The sequence below is a fragment of the Nycticebus coucang genome, chromosome 5, assembly GCF_027406575.1.
Source record: "Nycticebus coucang isolate mNycCou1 chromosome 5, mNycCou1.pri, whole genome shotgun sequence".
Classification (NCBI taxonomy): Eukaryota; Metazoa; Chordata; class Mammalia; order Primates; family Lorisidae; genus Nycticebus; species Nycticebus coucang.
In genome coordinates, this window is record NC_069784.1 from 83,444,368 (window position 1) to 83,471,088 (window position 26,721).

Below are 26,721 nucleotides of genomic sequence, written 5' to 3' on the forward strand. Positions count from 1 at the left end.
AACCATCCAACGTAGTTTAAACGCTAACTCTTCACAGAGAATATGGAGGTAGAGATAGTATTAGTAATCATCTATCTGAAACTTACTTAGTTCTCTATGTATTTAAGGCACAGAGTATGTATTTTTAATATAAGAAATGTTTCCTCCACCAAAGAAATTATGAACTGAGTGAGAAGATTAGACTAGTATACGTGGAAAAATTAAAATAAAACAGAACAGCAAATATGCAATCAGTGTTACCGGTAATGAATGCTCTAAGAGAAGGATTTCAGGAAGCTCTGGTTGTCAGGGAGGCCTCCAGGGCTGGGCTTTGCTGTGTGAATCAGTCGGGCTGGCACAGTCAGAGGAGGTGATATTCTGGGAGGGAAAGGCCACGTGGGCAAAGATAAAGAAACAGGCAAGCCCTCCACGTGTTTGGGGAACTGGAAACACATTAATTTGGTTGGAGTGGACAGTCTGTGTGGGTACACAAAGTGGGGGGTGACTCGAAAGATACACAGTGCCATCTGTTTAGGGATTTGAGAATTTGGACTTTATCCTGAAGAAAGGGGATAGTCATTAAAGGTTTTTGAGCTATAGATGGCAGGATAAAATTCTATGATTTGGGGAGGACGAACAAATGGCTTTGTTTAGCTAGACTGGCTGAGGGAGGCAAGAGGCAGGCATACCTCAGAGGCCCTGAGCTCGTGGGTCAAGGAGGTGACACTGTGGAGAGGGAACCGGAGACATTTCCTGAGAGACATTGCCTGATGGTTTTCAGAGCTGCGACTAATGGTTTCTACTAGGAACAAATAATGGATCGTGGAATATAATAATAGAAAATAAGTATCCGTGAATATAGAGAAGTTTCTTTAGCCCCAGATAACAAAAATATGTTACTTTTTAATATAAAATTGAAAGTACTGTCACACAGGTGGAGTGAGCAGTGCCGTGAAGTGGAAAGAGGTATTGAGTATTGGGAGGTCTGTGAGTCTGATGACCTGGAGGCTTCTCATTCATCCTTGAACAGCATCACGTGGGAGATCAAATTCTATAAACTCCAAGGGTCTTTTTTGGGGGGGCTGGGTTTGAACCCACCACCTCTGGCATATGGGGCCCCTACTCCTTTGAGCCACAGGTGCCGCCACAAGCGCCTTTTTAGTTCTAACTTTCCGTAATAAGGTAAGTTAGATCTAACACTAAAAAAATCATTTAATAAAATGGATTTCTCAATATTCTTTGAGTCAGACTCTGGTTGAATTTCCTGGCAGCTATGACACCAAGGAATGACGCAGTTATTGAGTTATCTATGATTAATTCGTGGGAAACTGAAGTGGGTTTTTTTTTTTAATGCTGACTGTGTATCAAAGTTACTAGGTCATTTAGTATGTGAAATTATATTCTCCCCTCCAATGAATCACCGTTAAAAATAGGTGAGCTGGGTGCTTGCTTCAGCAGCACGTATACTAAAATTGGAATGATACAGAGGAGATTAGCATGGCCCCTATGCAAGGATGACATGCAAATTTGTGAAGGGTTCCATACTTTTTAGGAAAAAATAGGTGAGCTAGTAGTTGTAATTTAATAGATCATATTCCTTTTGAGGATTTTTAGGGATCACCTATGAGAGATTCAAAGTGAAGCCCATTTCCAGTGTAGAACCATGGGCACCCTTGAAAAGACTCAGAGAGAGTCTGATGAATTGGTTAAAAGCATGGATTTTGGAGTCACATCTACTCAAGAGCAAATCCAAGTATTGCCACTTAATAGCTATGTGACCTTGGGCTCATTACCAAGCCTTTCAGCACTTCAGTTACTCACCTGCCTTATCAGGTCACTGTGAGGATGACAGGTGGTTACTACGGGTAAAGCACTTGGAACACCACCAACCATAGCATTTAGTATTGTTATTATTCTTGGACAAAAAAAGATACTTATTTAGGAAGGCACCCTCTCATGCAAGCTGTAGGCATAATTATGTGGATTCAACATTTCTTTCTCAAAATCAGTTCAGCTGATATTTTTTTTTTGGTCCCATTGTAATTCCAAAGCCACAAAAATATTGTTTTAATCATTGTTTCATCCTATTTGTATTTTATTAAAAATATTTTATATCTGTATGGGGTACATACTTGCTCTTAAGGAGAAATGTTCTACAGAAAGACAAGGTTTAGAGCAGTGGTTCTCAACTTTCCTAATGCCACGACCCTTTAATACAGTTCCTCAGTTGTGGTGACCCCCAACCATAAAATTATTTTCGTTGCTACTTCATAACTGTAATTTTGCTACTGTTATGAATAGTAATGTAAATATCCGATATGCAGGATGGTCTTAGGTGACTCCTGTGAAAGATTGAGAACCAATGGTTTAGAGGAAGACATGAATGAAGGAAGTTTGCTTTGTGCTCTCTTTGGTGAATATTCATTTAAAGGGTTTTTTACTGAGGGAAATTTCTGCTGCTGTTCAAGGAACTAAAATGTCAAGTTCATCTGAAGCAGTGAGTCATGGTTTCTAAGGCTAGTCCTTTACTTCATTTTAGATAACAAATCAAAGTCAGTCTTCAGCTCACAGTTATTGAATTGCCTTTGGTTATTTCAGATTAAACTTTGATTATCTGAGCTTCGGAAAAGTCTTAGCAAAGCATCTCCCTCTCCATCATCCCTGGGACTCTGATCTGGGACCAAATAGCCAAAAAAGAAAAAAAGAAAGAGCAAAGACTGTGGTTCCTTTTGTGGTCCCCACCCTCCCTTCAGACCCTTGTCCTGTTGGTGAACAACTTTCTGCCTGTTTTCCTGAAGTCTCTGTCTGTTTCTGAGTCTAAGGAACTATTTTGAGGAGGCTCATCAGAAGTGGGTGTGAAGGTTCTCTTCTTGTCTGAAGGATCTCACACCATGAAAAGGTCTTTTCATTCTTCCTTTGGTTGATCTGGAGCTCGGAGCTGTGACCGTTTTGGAGGCGTGTGCCAAGGCACCAGCCCCACTCCCTCAGGGCAGAGGGAGGCTCTGCAGAAGTTCCTGTCCTTGAACAAAGAACGGGGGCACAGTTGTTGTTCTCCCTGGCTGGGAGCCCGATGGCAGCACAAGGGCTTGGCTGTGCCCCCTGAGCTGGGATCTAGGTGACACCAGCTGTCGGGGGATGTTGGTTTCCACCTCCGCTCCTTTAGGCTGAGAAGATGTCGGATGACCCTTCGTGTGTTGCCAGGCTGGGTGAGATCTGCACACCGTGTAAAAGCCCCTCAATAATGAGGGTGCTTAAAAATCAGAGAGAAAAGAATGATTGTGTATGTATTATTCTTTTGTGTTAAGAGGATTAGATCTATTTTATCTCTTCCTCTAAATCTTAATTTTAATTATGTTCGTAATCAAAGAAAGCCAGTTAACCTCTGGTTTGAGCTGAAACTGACAACACCTATGATCTAGATACTGATGCCCACACAGAATTATAAAATCTTATGCTTTTGGAAGGCTGAGGTGGGAGGATTGCTTGAGGCCAGGAGTTTAAAACAAGCCTGGGCAACAATAGTAAGACTCCGTCTCAATAAAAAAATAAAAAATAAATAGCTGGGCATGGTGGTACATGCCTGTCGTCCAGGTGTGTCCAACCTCTTTTGTTTCCTCTGCCACACACTGGAAGAATAAGCGTTGTCTTGGGCCACAGACAACTAACATGAAATACACAAACACTAACACTAAGGAATGGTGATTAGCGAGGAAAAGGTCCATACTTTTTGCGTGTATATCCAACACTACAGAGAAGAGAAAGAAGGTCCTCACAAAGTCAGCACATGGCCTGCGAGCCACAGGTTGGACACCCCTTTGGGAAGTCTTAGCTATTCCTGAGGCTGAGGTGAGAGGATTGTTGAGTCCAGGAGTTTGAGGTTGCAGTGATCTACGACTGTGCCACTGCACTCTAGCCTGGATGACAGAATGAGACCCTGTCTCAAAAAAAAGTAAAATGAAGTGAAATGAAATAAAAACAATAAAAATTAAAAAAAAAAATCCTGTGCTGAAAATAATTGTCATATGGCACAATGCTTAAAGGTTAGGGTGCTGCCTCTTATGCATCTGATAAGGACAGTGTGACATTTAGCGGAGTACCAATCAATGGAAAGTGTATCCAAATTAAATGAATTTTCTACCTCAATATATCATTTTTAAAGAACAGCTTAAAGTAAAGCTTAAAGTAAGCTCAACAAACTTTCTACTTGAAAATCAACTACTGTGCTTTAGACTGAATGATTCCCTCAAAATTCATACTCTGAGGGCGGTGCTATAGCTCAGTGGGTAGGGCGCTGGCCACATACACTGAGGCTGGCGGGTTCAAACCTGGCCTGGGCCAGCTAAACAACGACGACAACGGCAACAAAAAAAATAGCCAGGTGTTGTGGCAGGCACCTGTAGTCCCAGCTACTTGGGAGGCTGAGGCAAGAAAATTGCTTAGGCCCAGGAGACTGAGGTTGCTGTGAGCTAGGACGCCACAACACTGTACCTAGGGCAACAGCTTAAGACTCCGTCCCCCCAAAAAATATATATATATATTTTGAAAATCTACCTTGAAATGGGATGGTGTGAGGTGGGGCCTTTGGGAAGTAATTAGCTCATTAGGGTAGAGCCCTCTTGCATGGGGTTAGTCCTTATAAAAAGGATTCCTGGGCTGGACACAATAACTCCATAGTCCTAGCACTTTGTGAGGTCCAGGTGGGAAGATTGCTTGAGGCCACAAGGTCAAGACCAGCTTGGACAAGTTCCTATCCTTGTACTCTGTCTCTACAAAAAAAAAAAAAAAAACCACAGCATAGTGAAACCCTGTCTCAATAAAAAATTAGTTGGGCAGGGTAGCTTGTGCCTGTAGTCCCAGCTACTTGGGAGGCTGAGGTGGGAGGATCCCTTTGCCCAGGACTTGGAGGTTACAGTGACTATGATCACATCACTTCCATCAGGTGAGGACACAGTGAGTAGGCCATAAGGAAGTGGCTTTCACCAGACAGCACATCTTGCCAGAGCCTTGATTTTGGACTTCCCAGCTTTCAGAACTGTGAGAAATACACTTTTGTTGTGTATAAGCCCCAGTTTGTGGTGGTCTGTTATAGTAGCCTGAATGGACTGAGACACATAGCTTTCTTTTTAACCTTTTAGAAATAGGAGATCACATTTTCCTAGCTCACTACTGGGGAGTCTTATGCTAATCAGTATGCACCGCTAATTAGACACAACATTTGAAAGAAAAAGCTTACAGTTGATAAGTTGATGCTCAATAGTTGCTGTTCAGTAAATGTTTGAAAGAATGAATGAACATGGCGGCGCCTATGGCTCAAGGAGTAGGGCGCCGGCCCCATATACCAGGGGTGGCAGGTTCAAACTGGCCCCACCCCACCCCCCCAAAAAAAACTGCAAAAAAAAAAAAAGAATGAATAAACACAATTCTGACATCAAGAGCATATACTTTAATAAAAAGTCATTTATGGCCGTGTGCAGTGGCTCACCTCTGTAATCCCAGCACTCTGTGAGGCCAAGGCAGGTGGATTGCTTGAGCTCATGAGTTTCAGACCAGTCTGAGTAAGAGTGAGATCCCTCACTCTTTAGCCTCTAAAAAAGAACTAGCTGGGTGTTGTGGCAGGTACCTGTAGTCCCAGCTACTTGGGAGGCTGAGGCAAAAGAATCACTTAAGCCCAAGAGTTTGAGGTTGCTGTGAGCTGTGACACCACAGCACTCAACCCAGGGCAGCAGAGTGAGACTCTGTCTCAAAACAAAAGTCCTTCCGACCGTTTAAACATGCACGTCCTCCGAGGCACTTTACTTGCTGTGAGTGCGTGTTTGTCCTTCCTGTTTTCAGGAAGAGGCAGCGCAGCACTCGCTAGCATATCCCGTAGCTTTCACCTGGTTCTACATGAATCTCCTACTTCCGCTCTCGCCATCTAGAAGGTGCTTCTTTTGTCTTCTGCGCATGTCTCATTTCCAGGTCACCTCCTCCAGCTGCACTCCTAACTCAGCCCAATTTCCTACGCTTTGAGGAAGACACCGTACGTGAACAACAGTACTTTGCATTGATGGAACTAAATCTATGAACATGGAAAATAAGCTTATTCTTTGTCACTGCTGTCCCTTTAAACACGTTCTATGCGCCATTTCTTTTCCATCCCGTAGATTTATCATCCACTCTGTGAAAGTAAAAAGCCTTATTTCAGTGATTAGAATGTCTAGCTCACTGTAGCAATGACAACTCCAAGTTATTTTTGAGGTAATACCTCCCCCCACCTTTCCTAGCTTGCATGGCTTTAGGCGGGCAGACTGCAGTGAGACAGCAGCATGATTGGTTTCTGTTTTATTCCTCCTCCCTCTCAAAATTTGCTTTCACTCTTCAATCCCAGCTGTACTACTGATGTGTGTTGAGGATGCTCCCTGGATTGAGTGGTTATTTGTAGCTACTTCTTTCTTTCTAGGGACTCCTGTGGTTTCCTCTAGGCTGCTCTGTGGGAAACATATCTTAGGTATAATTCTCTGAATGGCAAATGCCTTGGGCTGACTGGCATTTGCTCACAAGTTTGCTGGTGGTCTTTAGGCGTTGAGTCCATGCCACGTGACTCTGTTAAATTAGGGTCCTGCTTCCCTCTCCCCACCTCCCTCTTCCAGGCGGAGTCTCTTTAAGACTGATCTCTGCCGCTTTCTCCGGCAGACAAAGCTGTTCCGTGGAAAACTTTCTTACGTGCTTTGGTTTTCATCCTCTGTTGAAGAACCAAGGCCTCCTCCTTCTTGTCCAGTATTCTCCGTCCCTTGCCGTTAGATTTCAGAAGCTTGGGTCGGCCACTTGTCCTCTGACTCCCCCAGCTTTCGAGGGACATGTAATGCTCTCCATTTCTCCCCTGTCTCTTCTCACTAGGCTGGAGGGAAGGGAGAGCAAGTTCTCTCCTCCAGGGGAAAGTGGGAGCGAGGAAGAAAAACTCCACTCTCCGACAGCTTTCTCCAAATTTAATCTTTCACAGCTACCTTAACTTCAGATTTCCTGAAGCCGGCTTTACGACGGTGCCTTCGCAAGGCTGGCACCTCACTCCAGAATGCCCAGGCACTTGGTCCTTACAGATTTGGTTCTCTGCTTTGGAGTGGAGGCTTAGCTGAAACAGAGCAGAAAAGATCCATTTTAATGATCTGTTACATATGTATATGTAGGTGTTTTTACATCCTTCCCTATCTTATCAGGCCTCTGTAACAAAACACTATAAACTGAGTACCTTATAAACAGCAGAAATTCATCTCTCACAGCTGTGAGGCTGGAGGTCAGAGATCAGGATGCTGGCAGGGTCAGGTTCTGCTGAGGCCCTCTTCCAGGTGGCAGACCCCCAACTTCTCTTTATATCTTCATTTGGCAGAGAGCAGAGAGGGGAGACAAGCTCATTTATGATTTTCATAAACGCACTAATCCTACTCATGAGGGGTCCACCCTCATGACCTAATCACCTCCAAATTCCCCACTTCTAAACTATCACATTGTGGGGTAGAGTTTCAACATAAGAACTTACTTTATTTTATTTATTTATTTATGAGATACAGTCTTACTTTGTCACCCTGGGTTGAGTGCCATGGTGGCATCATTGCTCGCAGCAACCTCAAACTCTTGGGCTCAAGTGATCCTCATGTCTCAGCCTCCCAAGTAGCTGGGACTATAGGCACATGCCACCGAACCTGGTTAGTTTTTCTATTTTGTTTCAGTAGAAATGGGGTCTCGCTCTTGTTCAGGCTGGTCTTGAACGTCCAAGCTCCAGCAATCCTCCCGCTTTGTCAACATAATAATTCAGAGGGACAAACATTCAGTCTGTAACATCTGCGTGTTTATATTGTACTGTTTCGATTTGGAAAAATTGTATAGAAAATTAGTAGCAAATTCTTACCTAATATAGCATTTGGAACATGCCAGATACTGTTGTAACTTTACAAATAATAACTTGTTTGATCCTGTAACAACTCTGTGAGATCAATACAGTTTTTACTTCTATTTTTCCTGATGAGAATACTGAGGACTGGAGATCTTTTAACTTGGCCAAAGTCGCTCATTGGTAAATGTCACAGCTGGGATTTGAACCCACCCAGCATAGCTCTTGACCATAATAGTGTGTCTCTCACAATACCATGGTAGTGGGAGGAGTATCCTCTCTGGAGTTGGGCAGATCTGGTGTGGCTAGCCAGCTCTACTTGCCATGTGACCTTGGAAAAGTTACTTGTACCTCTCGTTTCTTCCTCTGAGAAATGAAGACCATGCACTTGGCCTTTTGTATTCATGTGGCATGCATCCAGTTGGATGTGACCCTTTCTATTTCTTCTCTGCTCCTTCCTCCATGATGCTGGCTGAAGATATAGTCTTTTTGCTTGAAGGACTTTAGATTTTGTAAGATCTGTTCAAGGTGAAGAAAGATAAACGTAGAGTTGCATTTTTGCTTTAACTTGTGGTTCTCTGCTTAAAGGAGATAGGAAAAGTCTTGCAAAAATATTTTCCTTTTTTTTAGTCAAATGCACACCTTTATTTAAGCTTATCAATTATACATTCTTCCTCAAAGTAGTCCTGAAGTATTTGCATGAGTAGCAAATCTTCAGGGAAGAATTCCAAGAGTTTATGAATAGCCCTGCCATTAGTCTGGCTGTCATCAAGACTGTCCATAAGGACATCATTGCACTAACTGGGACCTTGGCATGAGGGTGCTGTTGTGCATTTAAGTGGAGAACAACCTTTCATACTTCATGTTCTTCAGCATGTAAAAATGTCACCGTGAGTTTTTGGTACCAAATAGACCTGAATTCAATCCCGTATCACTTAATAACTGTGTGAACAGGTCAATTAACTTAGCTTTGTTGAGCCTCACCTTTCTCATTTATTAAACAAGGTAGTATTTACCTCTTAGAGTGATTATGGAGACTAAATACGATCAGGACTCTTTAGAACTTGAGACACTCAGACAACCTCTATTTTAGAATCTCCTAATACATTCAGAAAACAACAAAGAACAAATGCCAAAGTAGAACGATCAAAACAATAGTATGTTCTAGATGTTTACTTTGAACAAGTTAATATTCTGAGCAGACACGAATGTAATGCAATATAATTATGTAATTTGTAAGTAAGGATTTATTCTAAAGTGTCAGGTTATGATTTATGAGATGTGTCTGAGGCCCCTCAGGAATATGAGTCCCAGGCTAAATGTTCTCCGGCCCCTTGTTGGAGACTTTAGGCTTCAATATAACTCTGGGTGGCACTCTCTGGATCTTAATCCACACCCTCCTTCTTTCCATTTCCCTTTCTACAGCTGCCACAGGCATAGCAATGAGAAGGACTATTATAAATTTGGCTTTAGGGCGGCACCTGTGGCTCAAAGGAGTAGGATGCCGGCCCCATATACCACAGGTGGTGGGTTCAAACCCAGCCCCGGCAAAAACTGCAAAAAAATAAAAAATAAAAAAATAAGTTTGGCTTTAGTGTTATTCCAAGGCCCTCCATAAATTTTTTCTTGTAACTTCAGATTTTTTAATTATTTTCATTTGTTTCCTTGGGGTGGCACAATAAGAAGACTACAATGGTCTCACCTTGTCATTGTTCATCATTAATTTTTAAAAACTGAAATATAATTCACATACTGTAAATTTCACCATTGAAAGTGTACCATTCAGTGGTGTGTTGGTCTGTTTTTTGATGCTTATAACAGAATGCTTCAACCTGGGTATTTTATAAAGAAAAGAGCTTCCTTCCTTCCTTTCTCTCATTAGGTTGCCCTGGGTAGAGTGCCGTGACATCACAGCTCACAGCAACCTCAAACTCTTAGGCTTAAGCAATTCTCTTGCCTCTGCCTCCCAAGTAGCTGGGACTACAGGCGCCTGCCGCAATGCCCAGCTATTTTTTGGTTGTAGTTGCCACTGTTGTTTGGCAGGCCCCGGCTGGGTTTGAACCCGTCAGCTCTGGTGTATGTGACTGGCACCCTAACCACTGAGCGACAGGTGCCGAGCCATAAGAGATTTATTTCTTACAGTTATGGAGGCTGAGAAGTCTAAAGTCAAGAGGCTGCATCTGGTGAGGGCCTTCCCGCGGGTGGGAACTCCCCGCAGAGACCGAAGCTGGCCAAGGGCATCACATGGCAAAGGGACTGGCTGGATCGGCTTAGATGCCTCCTCCTCTTCTTCTTCTTTTGTCAACAATTTGAAAACATTTATTGCATTCTGTTTTTTGTGGGAAAAATGTTAAAATGTGTTTATTTAGCACAACCGTGTGAAATATACAATGTGTAAGTGGGTAAGTCTCCTCCTAGTCCATTTCTGAGAACTAAATCATGAAAGGCTACACAGTAATTAAGTATTTCTTGCAACAGTTGGGCACTAACTTTGATATTTATTAATTTTCTCCTCTCAGTATAGGCAGAAATTCACATTTTCTTCAGTTCCTTACCAATATCTACCCCTCCAGTAAATGACCCTCTCATGTACAACTCACGGCATGTCAGCCAATTCTAGAAAGTTTTTAATCTTTGCCAAACTTCTTCGGCCTCCAGGCTCGGCACCAGTAGCACAGTGTTTACGGCACCAGCCACATATGGCAGCTCCCCAAACTGCTGGACTAAGCCCACATCCACAGCCACCCCTGCCACCATGCTTTTTCTCTTTTTCTAAAGCCACAAGTCCACTCCCGTGAAAATCAATAATCCATTAATGTACTAACCCATAAATGGATCAATCCATTCAGGAGAGGAGGGTCCTCCAGACCCAATTGTCTCTTAAAAGTCCCACCTCTCAATACTAGGACATTGGGGATTAAATCTCAACTCATGTCCTCCACAGACAAACACATTCATTCAAATGCCATACCTCCCAAATCTTAACTTGTTCCAGGACCAACTCAAAAGTCCAAAGTCCAGGTTCCACGCCTATAGCTCAAGCAGCTAGGGCGCTAGCCACATACGCTGGAGCTGGGGGGTTCAAATCCAGCCCAGGCCTGCCAAACAACAATAACAACTACAACCAAAAAATGGCTGGGCGTTGTGGCGGACACCTGTACTCCCAGCTGCTTGGGAGGCTGAGGCAAGAGAATCGCTCGAGCCAAGCAGTTTGAGGTTGCTGTGAGCTGGTGACTCCACGGCACTCTATCCAGGGTAATGGCTTGAGGCTCTGTCTAACAAAAAATCCAGAGTCTCATGTGCAGGCATGTGGAATCAATCATGTTGTCCACTTCCCAGACACGTGAGTGGTACAAACATAAGATAGACATTCCCATTCCAAAAGGGAGAAATAGTCAAAAAGAAAGGAGTAACAGCTCTCAAGCAAGTCTGAAACCCAGCAGGGCAGACATGAAATCTTAACACTGGAGAATCACCTCTTTTGACTCCATGTGCCGCCTCCCCAATCCACCCGGACAGGGGTTGGGCCCCCAAGGCCTGAGGCAGCCCCACCCAGTGGCTTTCCTGGGTGTAGCTCCTGTGGTTGCTTCTAAGGGCTGGAGTCCAGTGTGTGAAGCTTTTCCAGGCAGGCGCTGCGAGCTGCCGGTAACTCCAAGTCCTGATGTCCCACTCCCATGGAGCCCTAGGCATTGCCCTGCTGGGGACTCTCTGTGGTGGCTCCACTCCTGGGACAAGTCTCTACCTGGACAGACTTTCAACACATCCTTTGAAATCTGGGTAGAGGCTGCCAAGCCTCCACAGCTCTTGTTTTCTGCAATCCTGCAAAATTAACACAATGCGGACACTGGCCCGGTCTGAGCTATGCATACGCTGTCCCTGGGGCCACTTAGAGCCACAGATAGGGCAGCCACTGAGTACTGCAGCAACGTACTGGGAGACCCATGGAGGCCCTGGACAATGAGCCTGCAGACAGCAACCCAAGCCTGTCCCCTGAAACTTTTGCTCTTCTGCGCCTCTGGGCCTGTGGTGGGTGGGGCAGCCTTGAAACCTCAGAAATGCCTCTAGGGTCTTCCTCCCTTGACTTGAAGAGCAGCACCTAACTCCCTTCTATCTATATGCCATATTAAAAATCACACAATGTGTAAATTTGGAAAAGAGAACTTTATTTCTTATAAATGGTTACAGCCTGCAGGTTGGCTGTTCTGATGGGCAGGGAATAGCCTCTGGGTGAAGCCTCTAGCAAACACTTCATGGAGGGGAAGGGTGGACTCCGGTTGAATGGGTTGGCTAAGTATACATATTTCACAGGTTGTATGAGAAGCTATAGATATTCACGAAAGGGGCTCAGGCTCGCATAATAAGCAAACATGCATGATGCCCCAGAGAGTGTCCCACATTCAACTTGGGGTGGAGACTTAATATTTAAGGGTCTCACAGACAGCTGGCCAGAACCAGTTCATGGTTGGTGGTCTTATCAGGAGAAAGTTACTGAAATCACCACTCTCTTGTCTAATTAAGGGTGTAGTTATGGCTTGTGGAACAGGGCTGGGGTTCAGCTGTGGTGCTGGGTGAACTGTAATTGTTTTAGCGTTGCTTATCCAAGGCCAGTGTGTGTTTAGCTGCCTGAGAAAAAGAAAAAGCTATAGCAGTTAGAACATGGTTCTTTAAGTGTAGGGCTTCATGGCTTAACCCTTGCCTGGCATGGCCTTAGGTCTTTTTGGATTTTTTTGAGACAGAGTCTCACTTTGTGGCCCTTGGTAGAGTGCTGTGGTGTTATAGCTCACAGCAACCTCAAACTTTTGGGCTCAGGGCGGCACCTGTGGCTCAAGGAGTAGGGCACCGGCCTCAAACGGGGGTGGAGGGTTCAAGCCTGGTCCTGGCCAAAACTGCAAAAAAAACTCTTGGGCTCAAGCGATGCTCTTGCCTCAGCCTCCTCCTCAAACTACAGGTGCCCACCACAATGCCCAGCTATTTTCAGAGAATGAGTCTTGCTCTGGCTCAGGCTGCTCTCAAACTCCTGAGCTCAGGCAATCCATCCGCCTTGGCCTCCCAAGAGTGCTGGGATTGCAGGCATGAGCCACTCTGCAAGCCCTGGCCTTGGGTCTTGTTTGTAATTTGGTATCTTGTTGCCACAAAGAGTCCCTTCTGTCAATAGTATGACAACCTCCTGTCCTGTCATAGCTTGGAACCCAGTTTATAAGGTTTCTCTGGGATCCCTTTGGCCAAGAAGGGGTCTGTTCACTTGGTTGGGGAGCTTCGGATTTTTTTAGTTTCCATGTGGAAATATCTTCAGCAAACAGTCTGGGCTTCATCCTTGGTTTCCTCTGCTGAACACAAGTTTTCACTTTTTACATGGCAGGCTAATAGTTTTCCACTTTGCTTCCCTTTTGATTATAACTTCCATCTTTAAATTATTTCTTTGCTCCTGAATCTCAGTGTAAGTGGCCAAAAGTAACCACACACCCTTTATATTTTGTTTAGAAATTTCTTCTGCCAGATATCCCAATTCATCGTTCAAGCTGCCTTCCCACAAAGGCCTGGGGCATTGACATAGTTCCCCCACATTCTTTGCCATTTTATTACAAAGATGACCTTTACCCTGGTCTCCAGTACCTGGCTTCTCAGTTCCATCTGGAAACACATCAACGTGGCCTTTATGTCCACCCTTCTATCAGCATTCTGGCCACAGCTACTTAACCAGCCTCTAAGGAGTCAGACTTTCTCTTGTCTTCTCATCTTTGAAGCCCTCACGAGATTCTAGGCTCTTTCTAGCCTGCTCCTCCAAATCCTTCCAGCCTCTGCCTATTTCCCAGTTCCAAAGGCACTTACACATTCTCAGGTATTCATCATCAGCAATAGCACCACTTCTTGGTACCAATTTTCTGTCTTTGTCCATTTTCTGTTGCTTATAACAGGAGACCTAAGACTCGGTATTTTATAAAGAAAAGGAATTTGTTTCCAACAGTTATGGAGGCTGAGAAGTCCAAGGTCAAGGGCCATATCTGATGAGGGCCTTCTGCTAGTGGGAGTCCTGCAGGGTTCCAAGGTGGTGGAGGGCATCGCATGGCCCAGGGGCTGAATGTGCCAGTTCAGATCTCTCTTCCTCGTCTTATAAGGTCACCAGTTACCCTCCCATGATAACCTGTTAATCCATTAACTATAAATTTATTAATTCATTAATCCATGGGCGGAGTGGAGTTGAGGTGCGCCACCCTTTTGGCACATGGATGAGTTTTTATTCCCCAACCTTTCTGCCTCCAAGTGTTCAGCTCTCTGGAAGCTCCCCAAACCCTATCCTTTGGGCCTTTTGTGGAGCTGTCCTTGCACGTCCATGATTGAAGCATGGGCAATCAGGTGGAAAGGTGGTTGGACTATGGCCGGGCATTGTGGAGGGCACCTGTAGTCCCAGCTACTCGGGAGGCTGAGGCAAGAGAATTGCCTAAGCCCAGGAGTTGTAGGTTGCTGTAGACATCATGGCACTCTACTGAGGGCAATAAAGTGAGACCCTGTCTCAAAAAAAAAAAAAAAGAAAAAGAAAGAAAGGATCATACTAAAAGGGTATGATCCAAATCCAGCCAGTCCTGTGTGTTCGGATTCTTTATGCTATCTATGCAGCATTTCTTTCTCCAGGGTGAGGCAGGACCCCTCTGGAATGAGATCTTTATGACCCACAGTGAGATTAGACTCCTGTCTTAGACTCCAGTCCTGTCTTAGGTGAAAAGCAGAACAGGGAAGGTCAGAGAGATTCTATATCCTAAGGCCTGTCTCTGAGGCCTGATGTGCCCCAACACTATAACAAAAGACAGTAACAAGGGTTAGGGGAGTTATGAGCCAGGAACTGTGGACAAAAGCCAACATGTGTCATCATAATATCACACCTTCCATTGTGTATCATCTGTCTTTTTTATTCTAGCCATCCTAGTGAGTGTGAAGTGGTATCTCACCGTGGTTTTGATTTGCACTTGTCTAATGATTGGTGATATTGAGCATCTTTTCTTGAGAATTGTCTATTTAAGTTATTTGCTTATTTTTAAATGGGGTTATTTGTATTTTATGTCTGAATCATAACAGTTTTTTTTTTTTTTGCAGTTTTTGGCCAGAGCTGGGTTTGAACCCACCACCTCTGGCATATGGGGCCAGCTCCCTACCCCTTTGAGCCACAGGTGCCACCCAACAGTTCTGTATAATAGACTCCTATCAGATATAGAGTTTGCAAATATTTCCCCCTGTTCTATGGATTGTCTTTGCACTTTATTTTTTTTTTGAGACAGAGTCTCACTATGTCACCCTTAGTAGAGTGCTGTGGCATCACAGCTCACAGCAACCTCAAACTCTTGGGCTTACTTGATTCTTTTGCCTTAGCCTCCCAAGTAGCTGGGACTATAGGCGCCCGCCACAATGCCCGGCTATGTCTTTGCACTTTTTTGATAGTGTTCTTAGAAGCACAAAAGTTTTTAATTCTGATGAAGCCCAATTATCTATTTTTTCTGGTGGTCGTGCTTTAAATGTCATAAGAGAATTGCTAAATTCAGAATTGCAAAGGTTAAACTATATTTTCTCCTCTCTTTTTGTAGTTTCAGCTCTTACATTTAGGTCTTTGATCCATTTGGGGTACATTTTTATATCTTGGGTGAGGTAGGAATCATCATCCATTTTTGCTAGAAATATAGCCTGCTTTCTCAATGACATCGTTCAGGGAAAATATGGTTGCAGAATTGATTGCCAAAGCTAAGAGAAGCATTAAATTTATAAGGTATGGTGGCTCAGGTCTTGGCAGGCTGAGGCAGGAAGATTGCTTGAGGCCAAGACTTTGAGATCAGCCTGTGCAACATAGAAAGACCCCATATCTGCAAAAAATAAGACAAATTAGCCAGGCCTGGTGGCACATACCTATAGTCCTAAGTACTCAGCAGGCTGAGGAGGGAGCATCACGTAAGCCCAAAAGATGGACCTTACAGTGATTTACAGTCAGCCTGGGTGACAGAGATCTTGTCTCTAAAATAGTAATATTAATAAAAATAAAATAAAGCTTAAGACCTGTGGCTCTGTGTTTCTGATTAGGCACAGTAGGGTGGGAAAATGTGATGCAGGCCATGGGAGGACCTAGGACACTGTGACCAGGCGAGGATTACACACTGCAGCTGGCAGTTATCGAGAGGATTTGGGTACTACAAGAAATCTGGCTGCTACAGTGAAGGTGAAAGTTTAGCTTGCTGTCACTCTGACAAACTAAACTTATGAAGAGAACAATTACAAAGCCTCACCAGCCGTAGAATTAAATCACACTTGACAGTTCCTGAATGAGCTCCTGTGTCTCTGCAATACCCCATGCTAGATGTTATGATGACTGGGGCCTCAACCCTTCCTTTTCCTAATTTCACCTGCATCTCCTCTCCTGAGAGTGCGAAAGGCAGAGGCCCAGCTCGTTCTTGCCCCTCCAGATAGATTCCTTTGCCCTCTCTCTGTTAGACCCTCCATTTGCCTTTCCTAGTCCTGCTTCACCTTTCCCCATCCTGTTCTGTGTCCTGCACGGGGAGGACCAAACAGCTCTCTTCTTATTGAGCATGTGGCTTCTTGTTGGGGTCAATCCGAGGGGAGTCCTGGCAGGACATCAGAGAGAGGAAGGGAAATGAAGCCAGGCCATTCATTCTCCTGGACCCTTCCCCGTGGGTCCACTGCGGGCTGGCTGGTCCCTCAGCCCCAGCAGTGCCTCTCAGCCTCGCCCTCTCTGGGCACCTGCTCTGGGAGCTGCCCCTTCTTGCCCTTCAGGCCTGTTACTAGTCTGGGATGGGTGCTGCTCTTGGGGGTTCCTAAGCTCTGTGTACTGTACCCCTTAGAACGTTAATTAGACTCTCAGACCATCCCACTCCTCGCGTCCTTCCTTTCTCTCAGGACCTGACTGATAATCTTTCTCTCTCAGAAGTTCACGCATGGAACAGGCCAGACTTTAAGCCTTCCACTTTAGAACAATTCGGGGAAATGCATTTGTTCATTCCGTAAGCGTTTGTGAAGTACATATTATGTATTTGAAATGCTTATAATAAGCCAGCTCTTTGAGGTGCTGAGGATTTAGGGTGAATGAGACCCATAAAATCTCTGCTTTCAAGGAGCTTCCATTCTAATGGGAGACGGATAGTAAACAAATATGTATGCACTATATTGTTAGCTAGTGATGGGTGCTAGGAGGAAAAATAGCCAGGCCAAGGGAGTAGAAAAGGATGACAGGAGATGCTCCTCTGGATAGGGTGTGTGGTCACAGAGGGTCTCAAAGGATGCCCATGTGGCCAGCGGGGGGAGAGCGACCAGAAGAAAGAACAGTGTAGAAAGGCAAAGAGACCGTGGAGACTAAGGGGAGTGAATCAGGCAGAGAGACGGAGCATTTGAAGGCAGAGAGGTAGGCAATGGCCACATCATACAAGGCTTGAGGACCATTGTAAGAGCTTTGATGTTCATTCTGAATGTCAGGGAAGCTGTTGGGGGATTTTAGGCCTGCGAGTGACAACACCTGACTTGCAATATGGAGTGGATCATCCTGGCTGCCCTACACAGCAGAGACGGCAGGGGCAGGGTTGAAGCAAAAGAACAGTTAAGGCCAAAACCATGGCCCAGGAATGGCAGGACAATGGCAGGGGCTCTGGCAGCCTTCTTGGCTACCTGCTGACTTCAGATAGAACCATTCAGTGTCACCAGGGAGAAAGTGCCCCTGCATAGCACCTTGACTTACCTCTTTCTGTGGGGCCTCAGACGAGTCCCTTAACCTCAGGGAGGCAGAGGACCTGATCTGCAGAATGAATGTGGCACGGTATCCATGGCCTAGAAATGTACCAAGAGAGAGGCCCTCAGAAGATGGCAGCAGAAATGACATTGGGGGGTGGGATGAGGATAAGAAAGACAATTGGTGAAAAGAAGGTAAGCAAAAAGATTGTAAGAAACAGGACGGGAGGGAGCTCAGAGAAGCAGAGAAGTTTAGGGCACAGTGGTGTGGTGAGGACCAGTGGTAGAGGAGAGTGGTTAACAACTTATGAGCTGGAGTCCAGCAGCCCTGGGTTTGAATCTACTGTGCCTTGGGCAGTACTCCCGTCTCTGAACTTGCTTCCTTATTTGTAAAATGGGGACAATAATATGTACCTCCTCAGATTCACTGAGCTCATGCGTGCAAGCTGCTTAGCAAAATGTATGGGACACAGTTAACTTTATGGCCACAGGTCATAATATTATAACACAAATATCTGCTATCTGGTGTCCCAGCTACCAAGACTCACAGCCGGATGAGAGCACCTGTCTTTTAGCAATTAAAAAAAAAAAAGGCAGAAAGCCCCATTCCCTGCCAGGCAAAGCCAGTGTCCCACCCCCATCACCTCTGGCTCTGAGTCCTCGGAAGAACACTCTCTCTCACAGCTCTCTGCCTCCTTTCCCCACAAATCTTCCTTATTTCCTCCAAACGCTACAACCCTAACGCAGTTATATCCAGTGAACTTTTACCGAGGGCTCAGTACAGTGCACTAAACAACTGTAAATTACATGCTGGTCACTGCTGTTGGTCAAATTTCCTCAGCCATTTCATATAGCAGGAATGTCTCACTGGCCTTTTTTCTTTAAGTCCCAACCTCTCAGTATTTCTAAAGACCAGTCTTGAATTCTTAAAATTCTCACTTTTATCTTTTTCCCGAAGATCTCTATTTCCTAGGCCTCTTTTTTAATACATAAATATTTTAAAATTTTGTGTTAAGCCAAAGGCCATTTTATTTTAGCTCTCTAAAATGCACAGGGGATTTTGAAACTATTATCTAATTTTAACATTAATTCAGTTCTTTGGTGTTGGTCTCTGAAATGGAAGGCAACAGGATAGATTTAGGAATTATGTTGCATCCTGCCACCCAACCTTGACCCCCTGCAGAAATGTGTAGTGTTTAGTTGCAAAGGGTAAAATTTTCTATTGATAAACAAGGTACCTGGGAGATCTTTGGGGGAAAAAACCTAATGTGTACTGCAGAGCCTGAAGATTTCCTAGAGCAAGAAGCAGGAAAGACTGTGGTATCAACATCTGAAAGGCCAGAGTGAGCAGAGCAAAGGACCTCTTTGTACCCTCTTTCTGTACCACGAAAGCAGTCAGCCCAGAAGGAAACTCACACCTTTGTTAATATACAAATGCACTTCTCTTCCTCCCTTCTGTGGCTGACCCTACCCACCCCTCTGGGAGCCTCTGTCTCAGCTGCCCAGGGGCTCCAAGGGCGCCTCTGGGAGTAAACATCGCACTTTCCCATCTCCACTTTCTCATATTTTTCCCTCTACCCGGAAGATTGATCCCCCTCGTTTCCAGCTACCAGAACTATGCAACCCCTAGTTTGTGCTGCCATCCTCACAAAGCCTTCCCTGAACGTGCTCTTTCTTCACATTTCTAAAACTCTGTGTTGATACAACTAATAAAGCTGCTTTATTTTATCATCACTTTGGTGCCTATAATTTGTCCTCCAGTTTATTAAAGCTTCTCAAATGCATAAATGAATCCTTATACTTAAAAAATATATATACAAATGTAGTACAGTGCCTAGTACCTAAAAAGTGACCAGTAAATTCTAATTGAAGGTTGGATTCGTTTCTATTGCTGTATACAAATGATCACACATTTAGGAATGCACATTTATTTTCCATGGGTCAGGAGTCTGGACACGGTTTACCTGGGTCCTCCACTCAAGGTCTCACAAGGCATCAGTCCAGGGCTCAGCAGGGAATGCAGTGTCATGGGCCCTCTTCCAATTTTACATAGTTGTTGGAAGAATTCATTTCCTTGCAGGTATGGAACTGATAGCAGCTTGATTCTTTCATCAAGTGAGGGTCTCTGATGTTTTGAATCTTGAAACCGAGATACTCTTTTAAAGGGCTCACTTGATTAGGTAAGGCTTACCCAGGCAAGTCTCCCTTTTGAGTAACTCCTTGGGGAATAATTACACCTGCAGAAATCCCTACACCTTTGCCAAGTAATTTAACCTAATCGTGGGAGTGATGTCCATCCTGGTCAAGGTTCACAGTCAAAGGGTGGGGATTACACAGGGCGAGTGTATACCAGGGAATCTTAGACTCATTTTAGGATTTTTTTCTACCACAAATATTTTTTTGGCAATGACCTTTTTGTAAAAAACTTTTTTAAGTTGATACACTGTGATTGTACATATTTATAGTTACAATTTGACTCTTTTCTTTTTGAAACAGTGTCTCGAGCTGTCACCCTGGGTAGAGTGCTTTGGCATCACAGCTCACAGCAACCTCAAACTCTTGGGCTTAAGTGATTCTCTTGTCTCAGTCTCCCAAGTAGCTGGGACTACAGGCGCCCACCACAATGCCCAGTTATTTTTTGTTGTTGTTGTTGCAGTTGTTATTGTTGCTTTAGCTGGCGCAGGCCCAGGTTCGAATCCTCCAGCCTCAGTGTATGTGGCAGGCGCCCTACCCACTGAGCTATGGGCACTGCCACCGTTTGACATTTTGAAACATACATGTTGTGTCTTGATGAAGTCAGTATATTAAGCATACTGTTAGATTACCTCATGCACTTATCATTACTTTATGGTGAGAATATTCAAAGACCTCTTTCCTCGCTATTCTATAATCTACAATAACTTACTGTTAACCATTGTCACCCCACTGTGCAATAATATGCCATAACTTACTCCTCCTATCTACTTGTCACTTTGCACCTGTTGACCAATCTCCTCCCCTTTGTGGAGTCTCAGCCTCCACAGACTCTGGTAACCACTGTTGTATCCACTAGGAGATCAGCTTTTTCTTTTTTTAAAGATTCCACATGTGAGTGAGATCACATTTTATTTCTCTTTCTGTGTCTGGCTTATTACACTTACCTTGATGTCCTCCAGGTCCACCCATGTTGCCTCAAATGGCAGGATTTAATTCTTTCATGTGGCTGAATAATATTGTGTTGTGTATATATACAATAATTTCTTTATCCATTTATTTTTTGTTTGATATTTGGGTTGATTTCATACCTTGATTATTTATAATTTTATTTATATTATAAATTATTTATACCTTTTATTTATTTGGTCATTTGTATGTCTTCTTTTGAGAAATAGTGCTGCAATTAACATGGCAGTGCAGCTATCTCTTTGACATATAGATTTTTTTTTTCTTTTTGAGATGGAGTCTCACTTTGTTGCCCTCAGTAGAGTACTGTGGTGTCATAGCTCACAGCAACCTCAAACTCTTAGGCTCAAGCGATTCTCTTGCTTCAGCCTTCTAAGTAGCTGGGATTACAGGTGCCACCACAACATCCAGCTATTTTTAGAGACAGGGTCTCACTCTTATTCAGGCTGGTCTTGAACTTGTGAGCTCAGGTGATCCACCTGCCTCATCCTCCCAGAATGCTGGAATTACAGGTGTGAGCCACCGCTTCCAGCCTTGGCATATAGATTTCCTTTCCTCTGTATATATAACCTGTAGTGGGATTACTGGATCATACAGTAGTTATGTTTTTAATTTTTAGAGACACCTTCATACTGTTATCTGTAGCAGCTTCACTAATTTAAGAGCCCACCAACAGTGTGTGTTTCCTTCTCTCCACATCCTTGCCAACACTTCTTTTCTTTTGTTTTTTCTATATTGCCATTCTATTATTACTGGAGTGATATCTCATTATAGTTTTGATTTGCATTTCCCAGATAATTAGTGATGTAGAGCGTGTTTTATGTGACTGTTGATCATTTGTATGCCTTCTTTTGAGAAATGTCTATTAAGATATTTTCCTCATTTTTAAATCAAATTATTTGTTTTTTTGTTGTTGTCAAGTTGTTTAATTTTTACATATATTTTGGTTATTGACCCTTTGCCAAATGTACAGTTTGCAAATATTTCTCCCATTCTAGTTTGTCTCTTTACTTTGTTAATTATTTCCTTTACTGTGCAAAAGCTTTTCAGTTGACGTAATCTCATTTGTCTATTTTTGCTTTTGTTATCTGTGCTTTTTAAGTCTTATTTAAGAAAATCCTTGTCCAGTTTGATGTTGCAAAGCATTTCCCTTGTGTTTTCTTCTAGTAATTTCATAGTAGCAGGTTTTACATTAAGTCTTTAATCCAGGGTGGCGCCTATGGCTCAAAGGGGTAGGGCGCCGGCCCCATATGCCGGAGGTAGTGGGTTCAAACCCAGCCCTGGCCAAAAACAGCAAAAAAGAAAAAAAAAAAAGTCTTTAATCCATTTTGAGTTGATTTTTGTTTATGGTGGAGGTTGGACTCTAGTCTCATTCTCCATGTAGTTAGCTTTACTGGCACCATTGACTGAAGAGACTATCTTTTTCTCAATGTACACTCTTGGCAACCTTTGTCAAAATTAGTTGGCTGTAGGGAGGCGCCTGTGGCTCAAAGGGGAAGGGCACCAGTCCCATATGCCAGGGGTGGCGGGTTCAAACCCAGCCCCGGCCAAAAACCACACACACACACACACACAAATAAATAAATAAATAAAATTAAAAAAAAAATTAGTTGGCTGTAGATGTGTGAATTTGCTTCTGGGTTTTGTATTTTGTTCTATTGGGCTATGTGTTTTTATGCCAATACCATGCTATTTGGGTACTATAGCCTTGTAGTATATTTTGAAGTCAGGTATTGTGATGCTTTGGAAGCTTGTGATTTTTCATAGGACTGCAATCAGAGTCTTTTGTGGTTCCATTTCTGTGAAGATTATCACTGGTATTTTGATGGGATCTGCATTAAATATGGAGGTCATTTTGTATAGCATGGCCACTTAAACAATATTAATTCAATTCTTCCAGTTCATGAACATGGAATATCTTTCCATTTATTTGTGTCTCCTTCAATTTCCTTAATCAATGTTTTACAATTTTCAGTGTGGAAATGTTCTCCTCCTTGGTTAAGTTTACTCCCAGGTATCCTTTTATTTTGTTTGTTGTTATTATAAGCAGGATTATTTTCTCGATTTATTTTTCAGATAGAAATGGTGGGTTCAAACCAGGCTGCAGCCAAAAAACTGCAAAAAAAAAAAGAAATGAACCATTAGCATACACAAATGCTACTGATTTTTGTATGTTGGTTTTATATGCTATGACTTAACTGAATTCATTTATTATTTCTAATAGTCTTCTGATGGGTTCTTTAGGGTTTTCTAAATATAAGATCATGTCATCCTTTTTTTTTTTTTTTTTTTTTTTTTTTTTTGTAGAGACAGAGTCTCACTCTATGGCCCTTGGTAGAGTGCCGTGGCCTCACACAGCTCACAGCAACCTCCAACTCCTGGGCTTAGGCGATTCTCCTGCCTCAGCCTCCCGAGTAGCTGGGACTACAGGTGCCTGCCACAACGCCCAGCTATTTTTTGGTTGCAGTTCAGCCGGGGGCCGGGTTTGAACCCACCACCCTCGGTATATGGGGCTGGCGCCTTACCAACTGAGCCATAGGCACCGCCCAAGATCATGTCATCCTTAATCAGGGACAATTTGACTTCCTTCTTTCCAATCTGAATGCCTTTTTTTTTTTTTTTTCTTGCCTAATTGCTCTGGCTAGGGTTTCCAGTAACATGTTGAATAGAAGTGGTAAATGTGGGTGGCACCTGTGGCTCAAAGGAGTAGGGTGCTGGCCCCATATGCCAGAGATGGAAGGTTCAAACCCAGCCAAAAACTGCATAAAAAAAAGAAAAAAAAGAAGTGGTAAATGTGAGCTTCCTTGTCTTGTTCCTGATCGTAGAAAAACAGCTTTTAGTTTTTCCTTATTCAGTATGTTGTTAACTGTGGGTTTGTTATTTATGGCCTTTGTGTTAAGGTACATACCTTCAATACCTAATGTGTTGAGAGGTTTTTGTTTTTGTTTTAAATCACGAAGGGATATTGAATTTTGTTCAGTACTTTTTATGCATCTATTGAAATGATTTTTGTCTTTCTTTTTGTTAATGTGTTGCATCATATTTATTGATTTGTTGTGTATATTGAACCATCCTTGCATCTGTGGATGACTCCCACTTGAGCATAGTGGATGATGTTTTTAATGTGCTGTTGAATTCAGTTTGGTAGTAGCTTTTTGAGAATTTTTGCATGTGTACTCATCAGGGATATTGACTTGGTGTTTGTTTGTTTGTTTGTTTGGCTTTGGAATCAAGAGAATGCTAGCCTCATAAAATGAGTTTGGAAGTATTCCCTTTTCTTGAATTTTCTGAAATAATTTGAGGTTAATTAGTATTAGTGCTTCTTTAAATGTAGAATTCAGCAATGAAGCCATCAGAAACTAGACTTTTTTTTTTTTTTTTTTGTAGAGACAGAGTCTCATTTTATTGCCCTCGGTAGAGTGCTGTAGCATCACACAGCTCACAGCAACTTCCAACTCCTGGGCTTAGGCGATTCTCTTGCCTCAGCCTCCTGAGTAGCTGAGACTACAGACACCTGCCACAATGCCTGGCTATTTTTTTGTCGCAATTTGGCAGGGGTCAGGTTTGAACCCACCATCCTCGGTATAAGGGGCTGGCGCCCTACCCACTGAGCCACAGGAGCTGCCCTGCAAGACTTTTTTACTGATTCAGTTTCCTCCCTCATTATTATTCTATGCTGATTTTCTATTTCTTCATAATTTAATTTTGATAGTTTGGATGTGTTCAGGGATTTTTCATTTCTTCTGTATTCTCAATTTTTTTTTTTTTTTTTTTTTTTTCAGTTTTTGGCCAGGGTCAACATGCCACCTCTGGGAGATGGGGCTGGTGCCCTACTCCTTTGAGTCACAGGCACCACCCCTGTATTCTCAAATTTGTTAACCTATAATTATTCATAATAATTTCCAATGATCCTTTGTATTTCTTTGATATCAGTTGTAATAGTTCCCTTTCATATCTGATTTTATTTATTTGGATCTTTTCTCTCTTTTACTTAGTCTAGCTAAAGGTTTGTAAATTTTGTTTGTCTTTTTTTAAAAAAAAATCTCTTGGGCAGTGCCTGTGGCTCAGTGAGTAGGGCACTGGCCCCATATACTGAGGGTGGTGGGTCAAACCTGGCCCCAGCCAAACTGCAACAAAAATAAAGCTGGGCGTTCTGGTGGGCACCTGTAGTCCCAGCTACTTGGGAGACTGAGGCAAGAGAATAGCCTAAGCCTGAGAGCTGGAGGTTGCTGTGAACTGTGATACCACAGCACTCTACTGAGGGCAACAAAGTGAGACTTTGTCTCTAAAAAAAATAAATAAAAAATTTTTAAAATCTCTTAATTTCACTGATATTTTGAATTGTAGCTTTTAAGTCTCTATTTTGTTTTTTTCTGCTCTGAGTTTTATTATTTCCTTCCATCAATTTCGGGTTTAGTTTACTCTTGTTTTTCAAGTTGCTTGAGGTACAAGATTAGTTTATCTATTAGAATCTTTCTTCTTTTTTGATGTAGACAGTTATTGCTATGACCTTTGCTCTTAGAGTTGCATTTACCATGTCATATAGGTTTTGATATGATGTGTTTCCATTCTGGTTGGTCTGAAGGAACTTTTTAATTTACCCTTTAAATTCTTCATTGACCTGTTTATGATGAAGGAACATGTTTAATTTCCATGTTTCTGTAAGGTTTCCAAAGTTTTGCTTGTTGGTTTCTAGTTTTATACTTGAAATGAAAAGATACTTGATATGATCTCTATCTTAAAGTTGTTAAGATTTGTTTTATGGCCTAACCTATGAACTGTCCTGGAGAATGTTCCATGTGCAGTTGAGAATAGGTTTTTTTTGTCAGAACAAGGTATTTTGTAGCCGTTAGATGGAATGTTCTATAAATGTCTGTGAGATCCATTTGGTCTATGATGTAAATTTTTCAATTTTTTTTTTCTCATTTTGCCACCTTTATTCAAGTGCTGTGGCATCTTAGCTCACAGCAACCTCAAACTCTTGTGTTTAAGTGATTCTCTTGCCTCAGCCTCACAAGTAGCTGTGACTATAGGCACTTGACACAACTTCTGGCTATTTTTTTTCTTTTTAGAGATGGGGTCTCACTCTTGCTCAAGCTGGTCTCGAACTCGTGAGCTCAAGCAATCCACTAACCTTGGCTTCCCAGAGTACTAGGATTACAGGTGTGAGCTGCCACACCCAGCCTATTTCAATTTTTTTTGTTGTTGATTTTCTGTCTGGATGCTCTATTGTTGAAAATGGTGCTTTGAAGTTCCCTACTATTATTGTATTGCAATCTGTCCCTTGGTTCTAATAATCTTTGCTTTGTATATTTTCTCCAGCATTAGATGTACATATATTTATAATTGTCATTCTTTTGAATTGATTCCTTTATTATTATATAATGACCTTTGCATTATATAATATATAATTCACAGTTTTTGACTTAAAGTACATTTTATCTGATATAAGTATGCCTGCCACTCTAATCACTTTTGGTTTTCATTTGCACGGAATATCTTTATCCATCCATTTACTTTTAGTCTGTGTTTGTCCTTAATGGTAAGTTGTATCTCTTCCCATCAACATATAGTTTTGGGCCTTGTTTTTCATCCACTTAGCCACTCTGTATCTTTTAATTGGAGAATTTAGTTCATTTATATTCAAGATTATTATTGATACAGTTGGGCATGGTGGCTCATGTCTGTAATACTAGCACTTGGGGAGGCTGAACCAGGGGGATTGCTTGAGCTCAAGAGTTCAAGACCAGCCTGAGCAAAAGCGAGACTCCTTCTCTACCAAAAATAGAAAAAATTAACCAGGTGTTGTGGTGGGCACCTGTAGTTCCAGCTACTTGGGAGTCTGAGGAAAGGGGATCACTTGAGTCCAAGAGATTGAGGTTGCTGTGAGCTGTGAAGCCATGACACTCTATTCAGGGTGACCAAGTGAGACTTTGTCTCAAAAAACAAACAAACAAAACATTATTATTGATAGGTAGGGACTTACTTTTGCCATTTTGTTC

The 26,721-nt window shown here is 42.8% G+C and overlaps 1 protein-coding gene and 1 non-coding gene across 2 annotated transcripts in view; both read left to right on the plus strand.

Moving 5' to 3' along the window:
* The window catches only part of CRYBG1 (crystallin beta-gamma domain containing 1), a 223,588-nt gene that overhangs the window by 103,288 nt on the left and 93,579 nt on the right, over positions 1–26,721 (plus strand). The gene's annotated exons all lie outside the window — the stretch shown is intronic.
* On the plus strand, positions 1,422–1,528 carry LOC128586921 (U6 spliceosomal RNA). The gene has a single exon (XR_008380378.1). It is a non-coding gene; the product is annotated as a U6 spliceosomal RNA (small nuclear RNA).